At 44.1% G+C, this 23,411-nt stretch overlaps 1 protein-coding gene and 1 long non-coding RNA gene across 3 annotated transcripts in view; one reads left to right on the top strand and one right to left on the bottom strand.

Moving 5' to 3' along the window:
• Window positions 1–23,411, bottom strand: part of me1 (malic enzyme 1, NADP(+)-dependent, cytosolic) — a 144,947-nt gene that overhangs the window by 64,509 nt on the left and 57,027 nt on the right. The gene's annotated exons all lie outside the window — the stretch shown is intronic.
• Window positions 15,841–17,297, top strand: LOC139435483 (uncharacterized). The gene is made up of 2 exons (XR_011644722.1): window positions 15,841–16,496; window positions 16,977–17,297. It is a non-coding gene; the product is annotated as an uncharacterized lncRNA (long non-coding RNA).

The raw sequence follows: 23,411 nt of genomic DNA, 5'->3' as shown, positions 1-23,411 counted from the left end.
TAGAAAATGTTTCCAACTTTAATTGACTGAATTTATTGAAAAGTTTCTATTAACTCTTGAATACTACGGTGTAATATATGTTTACATATATTGTTAAGAAGTATAAAATAAAAAGCACAAGTTTCATTTGTGGGCCATATTCCATTATACTTTTTGAATTTGCTGAGGGCCAATTCAAAGTGGTCCACGGGCCGGCATTGGCCCGGCCCGTAGTTTGGACTCCCTGCTCTAAAGACTTGTTATGCTTGTGGAAAAAACATTGAAAAAATCAACGGTGTCCAAAAAACTTTAACATTGGATAAATGTTTTTATTAGTGCGTAAAGGGAAAAGTACAATGTTAGATAGCATTCTAAAACGTGCCACAATTCTGGACAGCTTTGCCATGCAAAGACATTACAGAAGACTTACAGCTAATGTTGATGCAATGGGTGAGCCTTAGGACTACGCGGATGCAGAGGCATGTCATCTTATTTGATAAGATGGACGATTGTGTCAATGTTCTGACAAAAAAAATTACACGAAAAACTAAAACCCATAAAAGCCTTCATACATTTGTGTACACTTTAAAATGATTTAATTTCCCACATAAGCCATGATTAATTCAGCTTGTAGAATTCCCAGATAAAGCAAGCTCTCAGTCCTCCCCCTTAACACACAAAACCCACTTCCAAATAAAAAGCCGCTCCTTTTTTCCTGTGTGTTGTCTGAGCTGCGGCTTCATGGAAATGGCCTCTGCTCCAGGAGAAACAACCCCATTGAGAGAGACCTGAGCCTAACACGATAGGGAGGCCTTTCTCCCCATTGAGCCTCTCTCAACCGCAGTCGCCGATCAGACACTGAGACAAAAGCCCACAGGCCTTTGACAGGGAGAGGGCTCAAATGTTTGGCACTGAGATACGACCTGGCAGAGATGGGTGTGGCCACAGAGCCCTTCTCTATTCAGCGCTGGTGGGAGAGGGTGGGCTTTCTGTTCACGAGAGGCAGAGACAACAAGAGACGGCCTTCTTGTATGACTTGTATCAGTAAAACCACTTGCTGAAAGTGATGTATACCGATAGCCATCTCAACCCTGCTTCCCTCGTGTATCTGCCCTGCATTCATGTTGCATTGTGCACAACCGCTTTGTTTTATGAAGTGTTTGTGAAAGACTTAATGATTCAGGTAAAGTCAACAATATTTATAGGTCATTTAAAAACAAATGTTCTCTGTTTCATGAGGTGAAAACAGAACAAAGAAAAGGAAAGTAGGCAAGAGCGTAACAGTAAAAGCACTGCAGGTGATCCACATCAGTCGCACCTAAAAGCAATGAGTTTAAAAGGTGTGAACAGGGGGTATTTAATCCTCATATTACACACAGGAAATAAGAGCTGCCAAGCTTGAAATTCTGGGTCCTTAGTAAAGTTGAGGTTAAGTTAAATAAAGTCGAATGCAATTATAACTCAAGTTAACATTTGTGCTCTTTACTTCAGGTCTGTACTGCCAAACCCACACACTTCTCCCACAAGCTTAAGCAACAAAGTTGACTTCTGCTAAAAGTACATCTGTTCTCATGAAAGCAATTGAATATCAAGTCATTCAACGTCTTCTCTACCTTTGAGTGAGATTATAAGGGACTCTTCCCAGAACAGAAGAAGCTATGATAGATCTATAAGAACTATCCAAAGAGAGGTGGTTTAGGCCAGTGAACTTTTCAAGTCCCAACTCCTCAGAATATTCAGGTTGGTGTTTGGTGGGACAAAGGAGATCAATAGACGGACAGAAGTCGCACGGTTTCTCAGTCGCTCGCTTTTAGTGTCTGTAAATGGAAATTGTATTGAACCTAACTCCTAATGTTCCGAAGGTCAACACCCGTAAAGTGAAAGGAGATACAACAAGAGAGAGAAGGACAGATGTCGTGTCTCAATCCAGATACTAATTCTTAGTATACTTCTATGAAGTACACTGTGAACACTTGTGCAGTGTCTAAACGTTGAGCATGTAGAGTTAGACTGCCCTCACAGGAAGTGACGATCACTGCTGCTGGTTTACCTGCTGCAAGCCTGCTATCAATATAGTAAGTCAAAGTGTGATGGTACTAAATGTTCCACTTGGACAGTACAGAGTGGAAAACATTGTGCTGGAATTCAAATGTAGAAACCCTTATGCGCTTGCCAAGTTAAAGTTGATTTTGAACTGAAACTATGGGGGGGGGGAACATTGGCGTAACCTTCAACAGCACTGTGAGAAAGTCATCGACAGTGGTTCAGTTGGCCCACACTGTTATTACACCATAGACCAGAGTATCTGGATTCACTTCAGCGGTGATGTCAGCTCATCAGACCTACCCTGACCTCGCTGCAGCTGACCAAACAGGGAGCAGAGGACTGAGAGATGTTTCCCATAAACACCGCCATCATCAGATACATCTACTCTAACCCACTATTACCGCCACGTGTTCTCACCCCACTGCTACAGGACTCTGGAGTCAGTTTGTTTCAGTTGCGTGTGCAGCATACAGTAGCATCTCAGTTCATAAAGTGATGCAATCAGCAGAAAGGAATGTTATCCAAGTAAGACAAGGACACATTTATGGTGTTTTTTTACTTATACCACCCAAAAAGACAACAGTCTCCTTTCCCAGTGCTACTGTAGCTGGTGTGTTTGCCTTTCAGTTTTTACTGCTTCTGATGTGTCATTTCACAAATGTATGTCAGAAAGCAACTTAAGCAAGCATGGAAGTGAGTGAATTGTTCGAAACTGTGGCCACACTTTTTTATATCAGTTAGCTATTCAGACTCTCTTGGTGACTTTGTTGGTGATTGAAAAAAAAGTCGGATTTGTGATACTTGTTTGTCTCATGTATGATTGGTGTTGTACACTGATGATCAGAGAGGTACATCCCTGTTTATGTCAATGGTGTCTGCCTCGAAAAAAGCATTATAGACAGAAAGGGGCATCATCACCCGTTTGACATGTTTCTATTACTGCCGGTCTGAGCTGCAGCTGATATAAAGTAAACCTGTGACTGTACTCTGAATGAAAGGCAATTATTACTTTTCCATTGAAGATAAAAGCCAGATGTTAGGTGCTGACAGTGGATTATTTTGTCCGGTTGGTAAGGGGCTAAAGATTAGGCCCGAAAGTAAAGAGGCTTTCTGCCTTGAAGGTTCAGACTTGCCCATGTAAATATCTTTATTCTTAATCATATGTGCTACACAACTTGCAAGGTAAGCTCCTTTGGAATCCAAACCTCATGCAGGATCAATCTTGAGAGTCAGCAGAAACTAAATTAGATTCTGTCAAAGGAAGCTGAATGAGGAGTTCACTGGTCTGGCCGACTGTGACCCGTACTTGGGAAACCTCTGGCTCACAGCTGGAGGAAACACTGAGTCATGAGCCTCCCTCCCCCTCCCTGTGTGTGTTTATAAACACACACATAAATGCAACACGTGTACATGCAGTGCAAAAATGTGATGTTAATGCAGATTTAAGTCTGAAAAGAAATGCTTCTGCATGTAGACATTCACTGTACCCCAAGTACTGTAGGTACACACTGATGCTTCATGAACACACACACATAAAGCCTTCCTAAACCCTGCTTCACAAACGATCAGAGAGTCTATTTAATCCTGCCGCAGGATAAGACCCACGCTCCACGACGTCCTCATTGTCCAGGAGCACACTGTGGCCTCCTCTTGTTTTATCAATATTGGCGTGTGTGTCTAGACGCTGTAAAAACAGCTAGTGGGGGTAAGAGAGGGGATAGCCCGGTGGAATGAGAGATGTATCCCATAGTTATCATAGTTGGGATTAGAATCCAAAGATAAGAGAAACAGCAGGGTGACAAAAACATAGAAAAGAGCGGGAAAGCAAGAAGGACAGAATGAAAGAGGCGGGGCTTTTCTCTGAGGGTCAAAGACAAACTGACCAGGCCAACTGTCTCTGGATGGTGGGCTGACTGGATGAAACGGACCACTAAGACTTGGCGAGTGTTCACAGCTTTTTTAGGCTGTGTTCAGCCGACCAGGGTTGTTATACAACAGCAAAAGCACCAGACCACTCACCACCACAACCACACTCAGCCTTTCTCTGGTGCTGCCACGTAGAGAGAGAGAGATGCAGTGACGTGGTTGGAGCTGAGCTGTAAGCAGAGGAACCATTAAAGCTATACTAGACAAGCCTGTTTGCTACACTCGTTTTGGTTGTCCCAGTCAAAAACTAGGATTCACAGATTAAAAGAGCATGCCAGGACATTCCAAGTAAATATCCACCACAGAATGAGGTCACTGGCAGAGAATGTTCCTAAAACAGAAGAAGCAATGATAGCATTCTGAACACTCTATCCAGAGATACGCAGTTTAGGCCAGAGGTTCTCAATCTCTCAAGACAGACACAACAATTTGGATACACCCCTATACACTGCCATGCTGTACACTGAACACTTGCACAGTATCTGAAATTCAACCAGGTACTTTGTCTCAAATTGCCAGTAGGGCCTGGCTCATTTCGTGGCATCTGCAGGCAAGTACTTCCGGCATCTGCCACAGAGGCCACTACTCTGTGGCAAGTACTTCCGGCATCTGCCACAGATGCCACAACTTGCCGAGGCATCTGCCGCTGCTCAACGGGAGTTGCCACAAGATGCCAGAGTAAGAGAAGGTTTACTGTAGCTGCCACTCGCCTTCCGTGGCAAATGCTGCTATTTAAACCCGTATTTATCGTGTAAAATGTCGCTGTTTAGGCATGACTTTATCGAACTGATCTGAACACAGGACTGATGTCTATTTTTCAAAAAGATTATACATTATCATTTCTATTCAATTTTACTTGGAGCATGGTTTGCTAAAAATAAACAAACGTGCTATATTTATGATGAAATATTGGCGAGTGAGGGTTGCAACGCCCTTGGCAATTGTCGCTTCTTGAGGGGAGTTTCCACTGCTTGCTACGATAAACCAGGTGTATGACGATTAAAGACAAATACATATCTGTATTGACACAGCAACGTGTACTCTGGTGTTATTAGACTTGGCTACAGACTTAGGGCAGCTGTAACTGATTGCAGTTGCCACTGCTAGTGAGATACTAAGGTTAGTATGAAGGAGTATGAAGGAGGTCCTTGATATATTTCCATTAGGCAAAGGACTTATATTTGCCCCATGCCTTCAGCAGCAGCAGGCCATTCACTTTGATTTGATCCAGTTATGAAATGTCATCATTTCGACAATAAAGAAATGCTACATAAACGTTATCTTGCACGTTTTATCGAATCATCTCCGTTTCTAACTTTCAATATATTTAAAAAGAGAACTTTCTCTCTCATCTGCATGCGGGGGCGGGGCCTCACAGACATGCTGCTGCGCTGTGCACACCATGCGTGCACACAGTTCTGCCGGTAATGAATATTAGGATACATTTTGTGAGGAAACTTTTCCACCAATAATTCCAATAAGTATTCCAAAATGTATTCACTTCAGGTTTACGAAAGTAACTGTAATCAGATTAGTTGTTTTTCAAATGTAACGCGAGCTGAATACAGTTAGGCTACTTGATTTTTGTATTCTGATTACGTAACGCCGTTACATGTATTCCGTTACAACCCAACCCTGAGTACAGATCAGTTCGATAAAGTCATGCCTAAACAGCGACATTTTACACGATAAATACGGGTTTAAATAGCAGCATTTGCCACGGAAGGCGAGTGGCAGCTACAGTAAACCTTCTCTTACTCTGGCATCTTGTGGCAAGTTGAGCAGCGGCAGATGCCTCGGCAAGTTGTGGCATATGCCGGAAGTACTTGCCACAGATACCACAGAGTAGCGGCCTCTGTGGCAGATGCCGGATGTACTTGCCACTGCCTGCAGATGCCACGAAATGCGCTTGCTGTCTCTCCAAATTGCACTGACTGCTGTGCCCTCACAGGAAGTGACGACAGGAAGTTGCTAAGCAAGCAACCTTTTATAGTAAGCACTAGCGAAACATTGCAGACTGCTCAACTCACCTAATATAATTAACGTTGCCTTTTTTAACAATGGTACCTTTATTTTATAATAATAACAGTTTTATTTGTAGTGCTCACCGGAACAGCCAGGCAAAGTAGCCTTAAGTTGTTGAGTGGTGCAACGTTTCTATGTTTCCACACTTTCTGACAACTTATTTACTTAAAGTGCATCCACAGGGTATTCGTAGCTCCTTGTACTTTGCATTGGGACGCACTTATGCACTCAAAACAGCAGTATCTGAATCGAGACACAGCAAGAGTATAGCACACTGCAAATCAGCTCCAACAGCCTCAGGTTTCCAAAGAACATTTGACATTACATTACATGTTACTTGTTAGACGCTTTATCCAAAGCGACTTACATACTCAATACTGTGGGCAATCCCCACAGGAGCAATTTGGGGCGAAGTGTCTTGCCCAGGGACACAACGACATGCTGACTGCAGTGGGACTCTAACTTGCTATCCTCTGATTCAAAGGTTAGCGCACTAACCCACTGCGCCACATTTAATCTGAAACACTGATACCCGAGTCAAGCTGTGTGGTTTGTTCATTTTGATGTCTGGTCATAGAGCTGTGGCAGTGACCTTAATATAGTCTGCTGTGGATCCAACTGACAGTTGTTTCCATCAGTTGGAGAAATTGATAAGCAAAGAGATCATAGCATGAGGTTCTCATCTTTCCACAAAGCTAGCAAGCTACATCCATACAAATACAGTACATGCGAGTGATAAAAGCTCATTATCGAAATATATTTTTTAAATATATCTAAAAAGTGATATTGGCCGTACGAAGATGTCTATTAAAATTAAACTAACCAAGAAACCCAACAAGAAATTGGAATACATGAGCACAATGAATGATTACACTGAAACAAAATGGTTGTCTGTTTGACAGAGAACAACTGAAATATAGTAGGTTACGTTTAAATAGGAGCAAAGGGGGAAATGGCAAAGACTGACACCTAAACAGAACGACACCACAGGGGTCGGGGTGAGGAGCAGTAGGTGGGAGACTGAGTTGATGTATAACAACAATAAAAGCCTGATTAATGTTTCTGAACAAGAAGAGGGTACTTCTCTCTTAAAGTTGCTGGTTTGTGTCAGTAACTTATGAACATAAATGAAAGGCTACTAAAGATGTTCAGATGTCTCCAACTAAAACAACACTTGAACATGTCCGTAAGACAAGACCATAATAATGGAAAGAAGACACCAATGCCATGGTTTATTAATTCTGGAACTGCAGTGTACCAATAACCATCTCAAGAAACAGCCAGGCTTTCAAAAGGTCACTAAGGAACCAATCCGTCAGCTCGCGGAGGTAGAGCTTTCTTTATCATTAGCATAACGCTTTGGCGAAATGAGGAAATCAAAGGAGAAGAAAACCATAATGTCCCAGCCAAACTTCTAAAGAAAACTTGGTTTTGCAGAAGCTTTTTTCCAGAGGAATGTTTGGAAATGTTTACCCAAAAACAGATGTGTCTCCCCACAACACATATATTGATGCATGGCCTTGTTCCATACATTTATCCTGGGGATTTGTGGGGTTTCTTTAGGAGTTTTTCCTTGCGAGGGTCTAATGAGAAAGTGTTGTATGCTGTACACACTGTAAAGCCTCCTGAGACAAGTGTAATTTGTCCAAAAAAATTGTTTGATTGATTGACAGCGAGTACCTGCTTACATGTTACCAACTGGTATGTTTTAGATTCAGCTTAACTCTGATTTCCATGTTAGATAATGCACATTCTAAGACTGGAGGAACATCTAAGCCATTTCAAGGCATTAAGGGATCACTGAGGAGTGATAAAGGGAAGACAGAGTAAAGGGGGGAAGGGCAAAGTGAAAGCACTCATTCATGCCAGTATGTGCATGTTTTTGTGTTGTCATGCTCACTCTGCATTTGATCAGCAACACATACAACTGCCATGAATCTGAATGGTAGTGAGCACTGCGCTGGTTCTTGTCCAACAAAAAAACTGACCCTTATTCTAAAGCTGTTGACCCGTCTCCTTAAATACACATTTTTGTCTTCTTCACTCCCCCCGCCAGCTATACTCTATTTTATTGGAACCATCCAGAAAGACGGCTAGGGAGGTAAGAGTGTGTGTGCTTGCAGTCAATCATTTTGCACTTGATCAGGAGATATCTTAGTTACAATAGGAGGTCTCGGGATCAGTGTTGGTGTCAATCATTCAATATGTAAACCAATATGGAGCCGGCCCACAGATGTTCTCTGGTTTCAAAAAGGCACATTTTGCGAGTTTCAAGGTACACTTAAACCCTGTCCTTTTTAGGGCTACATATTTGGCCTACGTTTCATAGGAATGTATCTCCTAATTTTGAGGAAGCAAGTCTAATGGCATCACTGCACGCATTGTTCCAAATAGCCATAGCAGTCATCCTACACGATATCAATTCTACAGGCATCGGCAATCAAGTGGAAACAGTAGCAACATAAGAAGGCCATTATCCTGAAGCAGTCATTCTGATGTGGCTTCAGAGGGACTCATATATGGCCGCACAGAAATCTGACCTTTCCCTGTCCAAATACCAAACCACATACTCGTTCCTACCATGCTTTGAATTTTAAGTGCATTCACAAATACAGTACCTCTATTTGAGGGCTTTTGCATAAAAGATGTATACAACCATGTCATTCTAAAATATTAGTTTTTCATTTTCATTATTTTGTAACTATTTGTATTCCATTCACTGTCAAAAAAGTCCATCTTTCAATCCTTTCTGGCCTCCCTGCCATGTGGTATATGTCTCCCAAATATGAATATCTTACATATTAAGAGATTAAAGGCTTACTAATTGCCAAAGATGGCTGACCACTGTAGTCTTTAATACATTTTATTCAGACTTGGGAAAACTGGCAATTTGGGGATTCCGTTGTCATTGCTGACCCTAAATGTGGATTAATTCAGAAAACTGTCCTCAACAAATTCAAAGTGAGTATTCATAACCCCATGATGATGTATGTGAGATGTACCCAAATCAAACTGAAGTGACAATTTCCAGGCAATTAGGAAACATGTCTGAAAATAAGTCTTTCATTACACCATTCCAAATTGAAGGAAGAATGTACTGTAACCAACTACCACAAATGTGGAAAAGAAGCTCTCAGAGAATAGGTTACATTACATATGAGTAATGATAGTATAATCCAACATGTTCAAACTGTTGGCCTTCTACTTCAGGTTGCAGTGCCCCTGCAGTGAGTAGAGGTTAAGTAATTTCCTGAGGTTATTTCAGCGGAACAGTAACCTAAGCCCTTCAGCTGCGACCTGACCTCACTAACCAATTCCACTGCCAATGTACTTGACACATCAAAGTGTTTTCCAACAGCTTTAAAGCCGTGTGTACCCCCTCCTCATGCAGAAGCACTTCTGACCCACTTACCTACAAATGAATGTCCTTGGCTCATATATTTGTTTATGCTCAAGACTGAGGCAAGCATGAAAAATAGAATAATCTTTTCTTTGGAAATAACTCAATGATCCTCTGGAAGTAAAGCCAAGGAATCACATGACATTATTCAGTGGCCCAGGGCAAAACTGGCACATATTCAATGGGAGTCCAAAACAAATGGTTATGGAAATGCTTGTTGATTCCAGAGAATGTACAACGTTTGTGACAACTCAATTGGTTGGATATATTCCAGTCGAAGCAAATCTGAACGATACTCGAAGGAGTTAAAAAAGTCGGAAGCAGGTCAGAGATGTCTTTGCTCATTTCCCATGGAGATGAAGTGCTGACATACACCATCAAAGAAAAATAAAGACCCTCAAATGACCCTTTTCTTCCTGACATACTCCTTATTTTCAGAGCTCCACATGCCAGAGATTCATATGCTTGCTGGCCTCTGACGCATATAACTGCTTTTTCTGTTCAACACATGGCAGGTGTAACAGCATTTCACTTAAAAAACCTCAATGAAGCACCTAACCAATCAATCTTTATTGTAACAAGCTCCATGAAGAGGTTTGAACCATTTCATAAAAGCCAACTTGCCTTTAAGTTTTTTCTGTCATTGGAAAGTAAGAGTGAGGCTTTTCTTAAATGATCCTAATTGTACACAGAGGGTGAACAAGGGGGTTATTTATGGCCCCTGCCTACGGTGTTGCATTAAAGAATGGAAACCCCGGCACGGCCTGGTGAACATTAATTTGTATGTGTACGCCGCCTGTATGCATGACTGCATGTGTATGTATTTGGCGAGACGAAGAAAAAGAAAGTTTGTCCATTTGCTGTCTTGAGGGGAACCTTGAGACACTCCAGAGCCCCTGTCGGGTCGATCCAAATGAGTTCCCTCTTCAGTGGAAATTCCATTACAAATGGCTACAATGAATCTCCTGTAACGACTTTGTGGTGTAATAAAGACCACAACATGGGGAGAGAGATGACATTTTGGTTTCCGCCATTCATTTAACATCTTTATCCTACGTTCAAAAGCTTATTTGTATGGTCATACAAGAAAGCTCAGATATGTAGCCTGTGTGTGTGATGTTTTTGCATCTGGAAATCATTACACTAATGTAACTTGAGGTATTTTTGGCAACTCTCTGAGATCAAATATTTGATTTTACATTACTGTAATGTAGCTTGTATTCAAGCAAAGAGAACAGGATCATAAAAGGGACAAAACAATGAGTGACTCAATGAAAGGTATACTTAATGGCAACATTTAGATTTTTAACAATCCTCACAATGAGCTTTAGGTTCTCAGTCTCTTTCAATGGTCCAGACTGAAATATTGGTTTGGATGGCCCCAACATTCATTGTTTAGATGTATCTTAATGCCTTAGCCAAGACTATTTCTCAAGTTCCAGCAGCCTGTACAAGTTTTCACATATCCAGTGAAATATCTTTAACATCTTAAGGATTGGCATTAGCTTTGGTACTGACATTCACGGTTCTCAGATGAAGAATCATAATGACTTTGGTAATCCCCTAATTTTCTTACAGACATTTGTGGCTCTGACTGAATTATATCAAAGAACATTGGATAGATTGCCATGAAATTCCATGTAGCAAATCATGTCTTCCCCAAGACGAATTGTAATAACTGCTGCTTTAAAAGCGACCCTAAGATGCTCATTTTCAGGTTTGTATTTGTATTTTTTGTCTCTACTGTTGACCTGTCTCCATGCTTTAATGTTCAAAAAGATCTTTATATTTCTCATACTGCCTGTGCTGCAGCACCTCTGTTCACCCTCTGTCTGAAACCAGAGCCCAGTCCGCTCTGATTGGTTAGCTGGCCTGCTCTGTTGTGATTCCCATCTCGTTCAGCAAGGGTTCAAAAAAATGCAGCAACATCTTTCCATAATAAAAACTAATGATAATGGGGCTTACCACTTTCCTTTGGGGAGGTATGTTTCTAACCAGAGCAGCATTTCTTGAATGACAAGGGTGCAAATTCCTTACTAATGTTGGACTCATTGGTCGAGCGGTATGAGTCATGCCCATATCCAGTATGCACAATAAAACTTGAAACTAGAGAAGCTTAATGGAATTCAATCGTAATCCTTTCAGCATTAATGTGCTATTGCTACAATGACTTGTCAAAAGGCCTTCCATGAAAAAGGCTTATTATCCCCTGGTTTCAATTTGCTGCACGATAAGCACATGACAAGACTTTTTAACCAATTTCAGTTGACAACTAGAACAAGAAAGACAATCTTGAATAAGGCACAATATTCCCGGTGTTCCAGTGTAGCCAGCGGATATCCAGGCCAAGACTTCTTTACATGCGCGCATGCCTATTGTTTACAAGCTTTTTACCAACTTGAGTCACAAGAATGGATTTGTACTCTAGAGGCCATAACTACAACCGGATTATTTCACACGTAGCCAGTTTACAAGCAAATTCTAAGCATATTTCAACTTAAATCAATGTCAGATAATCAAGGATTGCATTTCATTCCGCCTCTTTTGCTCTCCCCTTGAATCACGAAAGCCTACTCAAACATGATTGGTAGGACGACTGAAACCGAAAAGGCTTACGATCCTAAGACTTGTGACATTGTGTTATGTTTTGCATGGGGCTTTTGTTGTTTTTGTGTTTAACTTGTTGTGTGCTCCTTTTACCCCTCACTACTCTGTCTTTCTGTCTCTGCAGGGCTGGTGTGTGACAGGGGGGTGTGGCTGGTTACTCCTGGCTGCAGATGAGGCACACCTGTCCCCACTCACTTGATTACCTGCTCTTTAAGAGCCTGGCCCTCACCTCACTTCTCTGCCAGAGTATTTTTCATGCTGTCCCGCGGTCCGGAGTGCCTTTCTGCAGCCTGGAGTCTGTTGTAGTTGGTTAAGGAGTTCTTTTTGAGTTTTGGTCGGAAACATTTCCCGCAGCTTTTTTGGTTTACTACGGCCAGCCAAGCTCCCTGTCGTCAGTACCTGCCTTGGATTACCTTGTTATTAAACTTTTTGAAACTTTATTTTTGTCAGTCTCTGCTTTGGGGTCCCAGTAGTATCTAAACGTCACAGAATACTCTGGCCAATATGGACCCCGCAGAGAATGAGAGACTCAGGGAAGCGCTTGCTGCTCAAGGGGTAATGATAGGGCAACATGACAGAGCTCTGCAGAGAGTTATGGAAGCGATTCAGGATTTAACCGCCGGTGTGACCAACATCGGAGGCCGTATGGAACAGGTCGCAGCACATCTCTCCACACTCCCGCCGACTGCCGATGCTCAAGCTACAGACCCTGCTCCTCCACCTCAAGCTGATCCAGAACGACAGCCCTGCAATCCTCGTGAGCCCTTTATCCCCACACCCGTCAGGTATTCAGGAGATTTAGGGTCTTGTAGTCAGTTCTTACACCAGTGTAGTCTTGTGTTTGAGCAACAGCCTTTCACTTATTCCACTGATAGAACTAGGGTTGCTTTCATCATGAGCCTACTGAGTGATAAAGCAGCAGCATGGGCCCTTGCCATATCTAACAGCAACTCGCCTATTAGTCAGTCTCTGTCGTCTTTTACTGCAGAGATGCGTAGAGTGTTTGATCATCCAGTGAGGGGGAAGGAGGCTGGTAAAAGACTCCTTTCACTCCACCAGGGTTCAGGCTCTGTTGCTGATTTTGCTATTGATTTCCGCATTCTTGCAGCTGAGAGCGGTTGGGAGACAGGGCTTTGCTGGGAATTTTTTATAAGGGGCTTAATGATGAGTTAAAGGATGAACTAGCTGTTAGGGATGAAACCTCCTCCTTAGAGGAGTTGATTTCTCTAGCGATACGACTAGATAACCGCCTCCGCGAGAGGCGTAGGGAGAGATCAGGAAAACATAGCTCCACCTCCTTTCCCCCTCCGTCCAAGTTTCCTAGTCGGCCGGCATTCTCTGGACCTTCTCGCCATCCTCCTGACTCCGGGCCTCCCAGACCTTCTCCAGATACCCAGGTCTCTCCCTTCTTTATGGAGGAGCCCATGCAGCTGGGAAGGATGACGCTTACTCCATCAGAACGTCAACGCCGTCTTCGTCAGAGACTCTGCTTCTACTGTGGCCAGGCTGGTCACGTCAGCGCCGGTTGTCCCTCTCTGCCAAAAGACATGGCTCATCAGCGACAGGGGGAGCACTGATGAGCCACACTTCTATCAACTCAGCCTCCTCCAACCGCATCCCAGTCAAAGGTACTATTTCCTGGTCTCAGAACTCTGTTCCGCTGCAGGTCTTGATTGATTCTGGTGCGGATGACAATTTCATTGACTCTGACTTTGTGATGCAGTCTAAACTTCCTTTTGAGCCTCTTCCAGAACCTAAGGATGTGTTTGCCTTAGATGGGAGACTCCTAGCCCAAGTTACTCACCGTACTGCTCCAGTTTCCCTCAAGATCTCTGGCAACCATCACGAGATAATCTCCCTGTACCTTATCCCCTCACCCATGTCGCCACTCGTTTTAGGTTTTCCGTGGTTGAAGCTCCATAACCCCCACATAGATTGGGCCAACTCGTCTATCATTAACTGGAGTTTATTCTGTCACTCTCATTGCTTACACTCTGCTGTACCCCCCACAGTTACTAGAGCACCAGACCCCCTCAAACCCATTGATCTCACCTCTGTACCCCCTGAATATCACAGTGTCAAGGAGGTTTTCAGCAAGGACCACGCCCTATCCTTGCCGCCTCACCGGCCCTACGATTGTGCCATAGATTTGCTCCCTGGCACCCCCTTTCCGTCAAGTAAACTGTACAATATCTCTAGGCCAGAGAAGGAGGCCATGGAGAGTTACATCTCTGACTCACTCGCTGCTGGGCTTATTCGCCCCTCTTCATCGCCTATGGGCGCAGGTTTCTTTTTTGTGGACAAGAAGGATAAGACCCTACGCCCTTGCATAGACTACAGAGGGCTTAATGAGATCACAGTCAAGAACAAGTACCCCCTTCCACTCATAGACTCAGCCTTTGTTCCCCTTCATGAAGCCACCATCTTCACTAAGTTGGATCTTCGCAATGCGTACCACTTGGTGAGAATAAGGGAGGGGGATGAGTGGAAGACTGCATTCAATACTCCCAGGGGACATTTTGAGTATTTAGTAATGCCTTTTGGGTTAACGAACGCACCTGGGGTTTTTCAAGCTATGATTAATGATGTATTGCGTGACATGTTAAACAGGTTTGTTTTTGTGTACCTTGATGACATCCTTATCTTCTCTCGCACTCTTCAGGAGCATGTCCAGCATGTTAGGCTGGTACTGCAGAGACTTCTTGAGAACAGACTGTACGTTAAGGCTGAGAAGTGCGAGTTTCATGCCTCTTCTGTGAGTTTCCTGGGTTTTATCGTCGACAAGGGACAATTAAGGACTGACCCCGCCAAGGTCCAAGCAGTGACCGAGTGGCCCACTCCCTCTAACAGGAAGCAGTTGCAAAGGTTTCTGGGCTTTGCCAACTTTTATAGAAGGTTTATTCGGGACTATAGTAGGGTAGCAGTGCCTCTGACTAAACTCACCTCTGTCAAGTTGCCTTTTGAGTGGTCTCCTGCAGCTGAGGCAGCTTTTGTAAAACTGAAATGTCTGTTTGCCACTGCTCCTGTGCTCTCTCATTCTGATCCAGGGGTCCAGTTTGTGGTGGAGGTGGATGCCTCTGATTCTGGAGTGGGGGCAGTTTTATCCCAGCGTTCCCCCGCAGACCAGAAGCTCCACCCTTGTGCGTTCTTCTCTCGTCGGCTGACCCCTGCTGAGAGGAATTACGACGTTGGTAATCGGGAGTTGCTGGCAGTGGTTCTGGCCCTTCAAGAATGGAGGCACTGGCTGGAGGGAGCCAACCATCCTTTTATAGTATGGACGGACCATAAGAATTTGTCTTACCTTCGCTCTGCACGCAGGCTCAACTCACGCCAGGCTCGGTGGGCTCTCTTCCTGGGACGGTTCAACTTCACCTTGACCTACCGGCCTGGCTCCAGGAATGTGAAGGCCGACGCCTTGTCCCGGCAGTTCGCTTCCCCAGTGGAGGACTCAAGGGATGCAACCATTCTGCCATCTTCCTGTGTCGTGGGAGCAGCTAGATGGGAGATTGAAAGGGTGGTCCAGGAGGCCCAGGAGGACCATCCAGCGGCTCAGGATTGTCCACCAGACCGGCTGTTCGTTTCCCCCGATGTTAGATCTCCAGTGCTCCAGTGGGGACACACGTCCAAAGTTGCCTGCCATGCAGGTTTTCATCGGACCCTGGCTCTAATTCGACAACGCTTCTGGTGGCCCACTATGTCCGCAGACACGAAGGAGTATGTCTCAGCTTGTTCCGTCTGTGCCCGCAGCAAGGCCTCACATCAGGCCCCCGCTGGCCTTCTTCGCCCACTTCCCATTCCCCACCGGCCCTGGTCCCACATTGCGGTGGATTTTGTGACTGGTTCTCCCACCATCAGACGGGAACGACACTATTCTGACCATCGTTGACCGTTTCTCTAAGGCTGTGCACTTTGTCCCCCTGCCTAAACTACCTTCTGCCCTCGAGACTGCCACTCTTCTCACCCAGCATGTTTTTAGGCTGCATGGTATCCCTCAGGATATTGTTTCAGACAGGGGTCCGCAGTTTTCCTCCCAAGTTTGGAAGGCCTTTTGTCGGGCATTGGGGGCGTCGGCCAGTTTGTCCTCTGGGTACCATCCCCAAACCAATGGCCAGACGGAGCGGGCAAATCAGGACCTGGGAACGGCTCTTCGTTGTGTTGCCTCTCGAAACCCAGCCTCATGGTCTCTTCATCTGCCATGGGTTGAGTACGCCCACAACTCCCTGGTGTGCTCTGCCACAGGTATGTCACCCTTTATGGCTTCCAACGGCTTCCAACCTCCCCTTTTCCCGGTTCAAGAGAGAGAGGTGGCAGTTCCCTCAGTACAGGGGCATCTTCGGCGAGCCCGCAGAGTCTGGCGTGAAGCCCGGGCAGCTCTTACCCGCACCTCCGCCCGGAACCAGAGGATGGCGGATCGTCATCGACGACCAGCTCCGGATTACCAACCGGGCCAGAAGGTTTGGCTTTCCTCCCGTGACATCCCTCTTCAAACGGATTCTCGGAAACTCACTCCCAGGTACATTGGACCTTATGAGATAGAACGGGTCATCAATCCTAGTGTGGTTAGGCTTAAGTTGCCTCTTGCCTTGAAGGTGCACCCCACTTTTCATGTGTCACTCCTTAAGAGAGTTTCCTGCAGCCCTCTTTGCCCTCCAACCAAACCCCCTCCACCCCCCCGGCTCATCGACAACCACCCGGCCTTCACTGTACGGAGGTTGCTGAAGGTTCGAAGGTGGGGCCGTGGATACCAGTATTTAGTGGATTGGGTGGGGTATGGGCCAGAGGAGCGACAATGGGTTTCTCGCTCGCTGATTTTGGACCCAAAACTCTTGAGAGACTTTTATGTCCGTTTCCCGGATAGTCCTGGTAGGCCGCCAGGAGGCGTCCTTTGAGGGGGGGGTACTGTTATGTTTTGCATGGGGCTTTTGTTGTTTTTGTGTTTAACTTGTTGTGTGCTCCTTTTACCCCTCACTACTCTGTCTTTCTGTCTCTGCAGGGCTGGTGTGTGACAGGGGGGCGTGGCTGGTTACTCCTGGCTGCAGATGAGGCACACCTGTCCCCACTCACTTGATTACCTGCTCTTTAAGAGCCTGGCCCTCACCTCACTTCTCTGCCAGAGTATTTTTCATGCTGTCCCGCGGTCCGGAGTGCCTTTCTGCAGCCTGGAGTCTGTTGTAGTTGGTTTAGGAGTTCTTTTTGAGTTTTGGTCGGAAACGTTTTTCCGCAGCTTTGTTTTTGGTTTACTACGGCCAGCCAAGCTCCCTGTCGTCAGTACCTGCCTTGGATTACCTTGTCTATTAAACTTTTTGAAACTTTATTTTTGTCAGTCTCTGCTTTGGGGTCCCAGTAGTATCTAAACGTTACACAGGGTGCTAAAATTGGAAGCATTTCCTCTATCTAACTTGTTAGTGTGAATTAGGTGATGATTCTTGCTTCAGGTTAAAGAGGTCCAAGTTTCAAATCCCTACAAGCCCTATTTAACGAAACTTGACTTGTTTACATCAATTTTATTTACCGGGATTACATGTTTTGTGATAAGGAATAAGTATATCCTACTCCTACTGCAGTATTCCTTCTGTATAAATCCAGTTCTAGTTTTTCCATTTCTTCCACAATGACGTACTGTGATGGCCCGTATACTTCAGTTGCTTTGAGGCTTCCAAAGACAGCTCATTATCTCCTTTTCTCTTGCCCCCTCGAGAAGACATCAGTGTCAGTGAACGACAGGACTGCACACTGAGCCCAATAAACCTGCCACAGTGAGAAACACCAAGGACCTGTACGAAGAACCAGACAAATGGGTCATTGAGTGCAACACAGGAGACAACCTGATTTCCATCTCAGAACCCAATTCAAAGTATTGGTTTTCACATATAGAGCTGTCCATGGCCAAGCCCCAGCCTACATTAATGACCTTATCCACCCTCATAGCACAACCCGGGCCCTGAGGCCCTCTGAGCAAGGCCTCCTAAGGGTGCCCCGAACCACGCTAAAGACCAAGGGTGGCCGTGCCTTTGAGGCGGTGGCCCCAAGGCTTTGGAACAAACTCCAACAGAAACTAAGAGCCTCTGCCTCAATAGAGATTTTTAAGGGGCAGTTAAAGACCCACCTTTTTCCGACAGGCCTTTGGGTCGCCGGAGGAGGTGAGTTAGTAGCTGTCTTTCATTGGTGTTTTATCCTATATATTTCCTGCTGTTGTTTTATGCCTTTTATTCTACATTTTATAGTTTTATAATTGTGTACTGTACTGTAAAGCACTTTGTACATTCGTGTTGAGAAGGGTGCTATATAAATAAAGTTGTACTTACTTACAACAGCACTGAGCCTGATCATCACCAGAGACAACCCAAGTGAAGACAGAGAAAATAATGAACTATAAAATGACATTTAGTTTTACATTTTACAAAAGTAAATGCATGATACGGTATGCCACATGTTTGAAAGGTCTGTAACATGGGACTGTTCAAAAACATCCTTTTCATCCAAGTCAATTTACCAATAGTGCATGTTAGCTGGATCTGAAGCAGTTTGATACAGGACATGTTAGAATTTATAGTCCACGTCTAATCTTTACGTTTGCAATCGGTCCATCTTTTTTTTAAAAGGCACAGGGAAAAGTGCAAGAATGTATAGGGCATAGATGTCACATGAAACACACAAAGAGACTGTTAATCATTTGTAGAATAGAACGGAAACCACGCTTTATGTATAATGCCGCTGAAAATGGGCCAATGAGTTCAAAAAATATTTATCTCCAATTCAGATCAAGACCAGGTTAACACGTTCATACACATGATATTTCACAATGGCTAATCTATGTAGAAAATATATGGGTTAATTCAACAAAAGTTCACTCAGAGTCATTGTCCTGCTTGTAGAAACATTTAGATTATTGTGACTGTTGATACTGGATATGACGCAAAATTAATGATCAGTGTCCATTTTTGGCCATGTAAGCACTCTGCCGAATATGTTTGTATTCAAGCTACTGAGTAGCCTACCATGTTGGCCCATTTTGTCCAACTCCCGTAGATTTTCTCAGCTAAAGGCCAGATGCCCCCCCATCTGTTTCCTGCTAAATTGGCAGCCGTTGCAGGTTTGAAGAGAAATGGCTTCAAAATAAAGCCTTTTCAATCCATCGCTTCCTCTCAGGAGGAAAGGGAAAGAGCACACATCAGCTCCGATGAGTCTCTTCTCAGGATCTCGCTGCCTGACTAAGCTTTTCCCAATGAATTCCTCCAAACAAATGTGCCTTGTAAGGCCTGCATGTGCACCCGAAAATTGCAGTCATTAGCAGCACAACAGTCAAACTTTGTTCATGAGGCCAAACGCATTAATCAGAAAGATAGCTAGTGTTTTCTCTACCAACAATTCTGAACTGCGCTAATAATGCTGTTAAATAGGAGCACTGAGAAAAAGTGTGGTGACAACAAAACAAGGAGCAATCAATGCTTTTTGTGCCAGCTTTTCAAGATGATTTTCATGTTCATTTTGGAAAAAGAGCTTGAATAATCAGAGTTTTCTTGATTATAGGTCTTAATGAAACAATGCAGTGTGCCACAGCACTCGACTCTGTGTAAAGAAGGTTAGCTTTTTGGCTAATGTAGGATTCCTAACTGTATGATGAGTTGCACTTAAGCTAGTATAACCATGTGAAAAACAACAAGTAACAGGAAAGACAAATGTTTATGTTACAGCCTACTACTATGTGGTTATTGAGAGCTGTTTTTTAAAAGGAAATAATTAGATAGAAAATGTCAACAAAAAAACCATTAAAACATGTTTATTCATTTATATTTGTTATATTTATTATAACATATTTGTAAAAATATATTAATACATTTTTGATTTAGATTAATAGATGTTTTAAATATTATTTTTATTATTTATTTTTAAGATAATGTTATTTCTTAATTTGTAGAAATAAACAGTGTTGTGTTTCAATTATCCTGGCTTTACGTCAATGTAATACATCTTTCAGGAGCCACACATCTCTTTTCTTGTCTGCCATTAGAAGCAGACAGCGAATGAATTACTCCTCACTTTCATGAGTCATGATCCCCACCTAGCAACATTGAGCTCTGAGACCGTCCAAAACGAGCGTCTCAGGCTGCGGCCACACGAGGACGAAAACGGCTAAACGCATAGGATTAACGCAAACGCAATCACAAACAAGCTTCCGTCCACACGCAATAGTTATCCGGATAGTGTCTGTCCACACGAGACCGCTCCGTTTAGCTCCAACCGCTGGAGAAGCTGCAGTACATATGCAGGAGCCTGTATGTGGCGCTGTAACTTCCTCCACAAAAGCAGCGAAGAAGCCATGGTTGTCATGGTTGCCCTTCTGTTTATTCTCCGCGGTGGGGGCCGAGGGAACCGGGCAGCGTTTTTCGCCAGTCAACTTGTATTAAAGTTTAAATCTTCCGGACAAAATTATAAAAGTGCCAGTCAAAGGTCTTCTTTGTTATTTATTGAGCTTTAAAACAAATGAATAACGACTCTATATATTATAATAATAAAATACACGGAGCCTCTCTTTTTCCTCCCTCTCTTTGGACAGCGTCAGTCTCATGCAGCATCGATCCAGTAATGAGTGACCCGGCCGACAGTAAAAATAAACATATTTATAACTAGTTTAGGGAGTTTGAGATTAAAATAGCTAAGGGTGATGATCTGACTTGAAGTGTGTGTTTTGCTGCAGCGGGAGGAGCTGCAGGTGAGCAGAGCTGCGTGTCTCCGTCCTGTCAGATTAGACTTCACTCGCGAGAGAAAGATAAATAATCTGAATTCAGGGTGCAGTTTACTTTGACGTGGGGGTGAGCAGCAGAGGTGGGGAGAGGCGGGGCTATTGCGTTATCATTATTGCTGTAGATGTTGCACAAACAACTGTAGCATGGTCAATAGCGTCCGGAGCACGATAGCAACTCTGCGATCCGCCATTGTTGTTGTTGTTGGTGGCGAAACACGTCAGCAATGGCGCGGGGTAAGCGGAGGTGAGCAGAAGAGGTGGGGAGAGGCGGGGCTATTGCGCAATCACTATCAGTGATCTGTAAATGTTCGGATAGGGCGTACACACGGAGCCGTTTGACCCCCCAGAGAGTTGCGTATGCCTTTCTATCCACCTTGGGACCCGTTATCGTTTCCTCAGTCGTTTAGTGCCGTATTCGGTCGTCCTCGTGTGGCCGAACGGTGACACTAAACAGTAACGCAAACGACCAAATTCGTCCTCGTGTGGCCGCAGCCTTAAATTCCTCATCCTGAGCAAATATGAAAGTGCATGGCTCCTTAAATCAAGAGGTGTCAACTTGTGAATGTACAGACACGCTTGTTGGTCAAACAGCCTTGAAAACCGAGCCTCTGTTGACTTAGGGAGGGCAGGCCCGGTGGGTGGAGGCAGCGGACATGTAGGCTTCTTCAAACACAGCCAATCCCCCTGAGGCAGCCTTTTCATGCTCCACAGTGCAGGTCCCTCAGGAGCCTGAGTGCTGCCAGGAAAGTGTCCAAGCCTTCCAAACCAATTCACTTCTGGCCATGTTCAGGTGAGAGTATCAGCCTCATCAGCAGTGTCTAGCTTTAAAAATGTGTATGTCTCTCCTGAAAATCACATTTGTGCTCTTTTTCTGGAGGAACAACCAAGGAATAGTTTGTTTATCAATAACATAACTCGAATTAAAATCCTTGTGAATTTTACAAGTATCTAGAACAAGTTGTCTTCACTTGCACAGTGAAGTGTCCACAGACTGAACTGAAGCCATTAGCATAGGATATCTCCAATAAATCGTGGATTTATCCAATTGTAGAGGATGTCTCAAAATAACTATAATACTCTTCTCACGGTAAGGACTTAATAAGTTAAGTGACTACAATGCAACCACACCTGACTGCTCATGTTATCTATTGTCATAGATGAGAGCAGAGCCATCTCTAACTGCCTGGCATTATGACGGCCCGCCCTATTTCTGTTAAAAACAAAGAATCTGTGCCAAGTGGAAAAAAGTGTTATCCTAAAAACTGCTGTGTCGTGTTTTGCAGACAGATAGGAAGAAATCAAACAATGGGACCCGGTCAGTCAATGAGTGTACATTCGTGGGAAACACTCCATCACAGCTAAAAATATGATGCTAATGAGGTTGACATCAATCGTCAAAGTAGTACATTTAGAAACTGCATTGAAATATAACACTGACAAGCCAAGAAAACCCAAATGTAAGTGTTATCGTATTAGGGTCCTTGTATATAAAAATGCAAGTTATTGTTCATTTTCCCTACTGATTGGCAAAGACCTCCGAATATGTATATTTATTATTGGCAAACTATTTTCTTCTCGAAAAAGGGTGTGGCCATAGGAGGAAAAGTACCCAGGTGGATTGCTCTCATGTCCAGAACATTTTAGGCAACAGATTTCACTATGCATTTTGCTGCAGTGGCCTCATGCAGGCTTGCGTCCCAGCTGCATCTCACAGGTGTAAGCGTGGCCTGAAACTCTCCATATCTTTCGTCGTTATGCTTGTAAATGTGTGGTTGATGCTCAATAAAAAAAGGTCTCTGCACCCCCACAAAACATGTCAATCAACACAACATTAGTTTCAATGAATTCAGTGTACTTAAGAAAACCATTTGCACATCATGTTAACATAACCACTAGGTTTCAGAATGCCGAAACAAAACACTACGTTACAATTCTTGCTGCTGTATCTTTGTGAAGACATGGCAAGACCTCCACCGCTCTGACATAACACACAAAAGCAGCATTGAAGTAAAGAGGAGGGGTGCTTGAGATGAGCTTCATAGGGAGGTGATGAGGCTCCGACTGTCTCCCTCTCTGTCTGGGACAGCTAATGGCTTCTCCCTTGTCCTCATGAATGAGAACCATCTACAAAAACACAAAGTGAGCTGAGAAGAGGGGGGGCTATTGAGAAGGACCTGGTGGTGAATAAACATACATCACAATTGTGTGAAGAGACAGTTAAATTGAGTGTGATCATATTACACTTATGTGAGCAAGCTCTAAAGACTGATGAAGCACTTCTGTGGGCTTCAGGTTAAAACCTTTCTTAAATGGATTGTGAACGTGTGTGTGTGTGTGTGTGTGTGTGTGTGTGTGTGTGTGTGTGTGTGTGTGTGTGGTTGTGTCTCAAGTTGGGGTGTTACTGGAGGGGAACAAGGGTGCACTTTCGTTCTGTCTGGTCGATCCACTCCAGTCCCTCAAGAATGTCTGGTCCCCAGCAATGCTTGCGGTCAACCTGGAACACCTGGGACAATACACAACACACACACACACACACACACACACACACACACACACACACACACACACACACACACACACACACACACACACACACACACACACACACCCACACACACACACCCACACACACACCCACACACACACACACCACACACACACACACACACACACACACACACA

The sequence above is a fragment of the Pseudochaenichthys georgianus genome, chromosome 16 (assembly GCF_902827115.2).
Source record: "Pseudochaenichthys georgianus chromosome 16, fPseGeo1.2, whole genome shotgun sequence".
Taxonomy (NCBI): domain Eukaryota; kingdom Metazoa; phylum Chordata; class Actinopteri; order Perciformes; family Channichthyidae; genus Pseudochaenichthys; species Pseudochaenichthys georgianus.
This window is presented reverse-complemented; position numbering and strand designations above follow the sequence as displayed.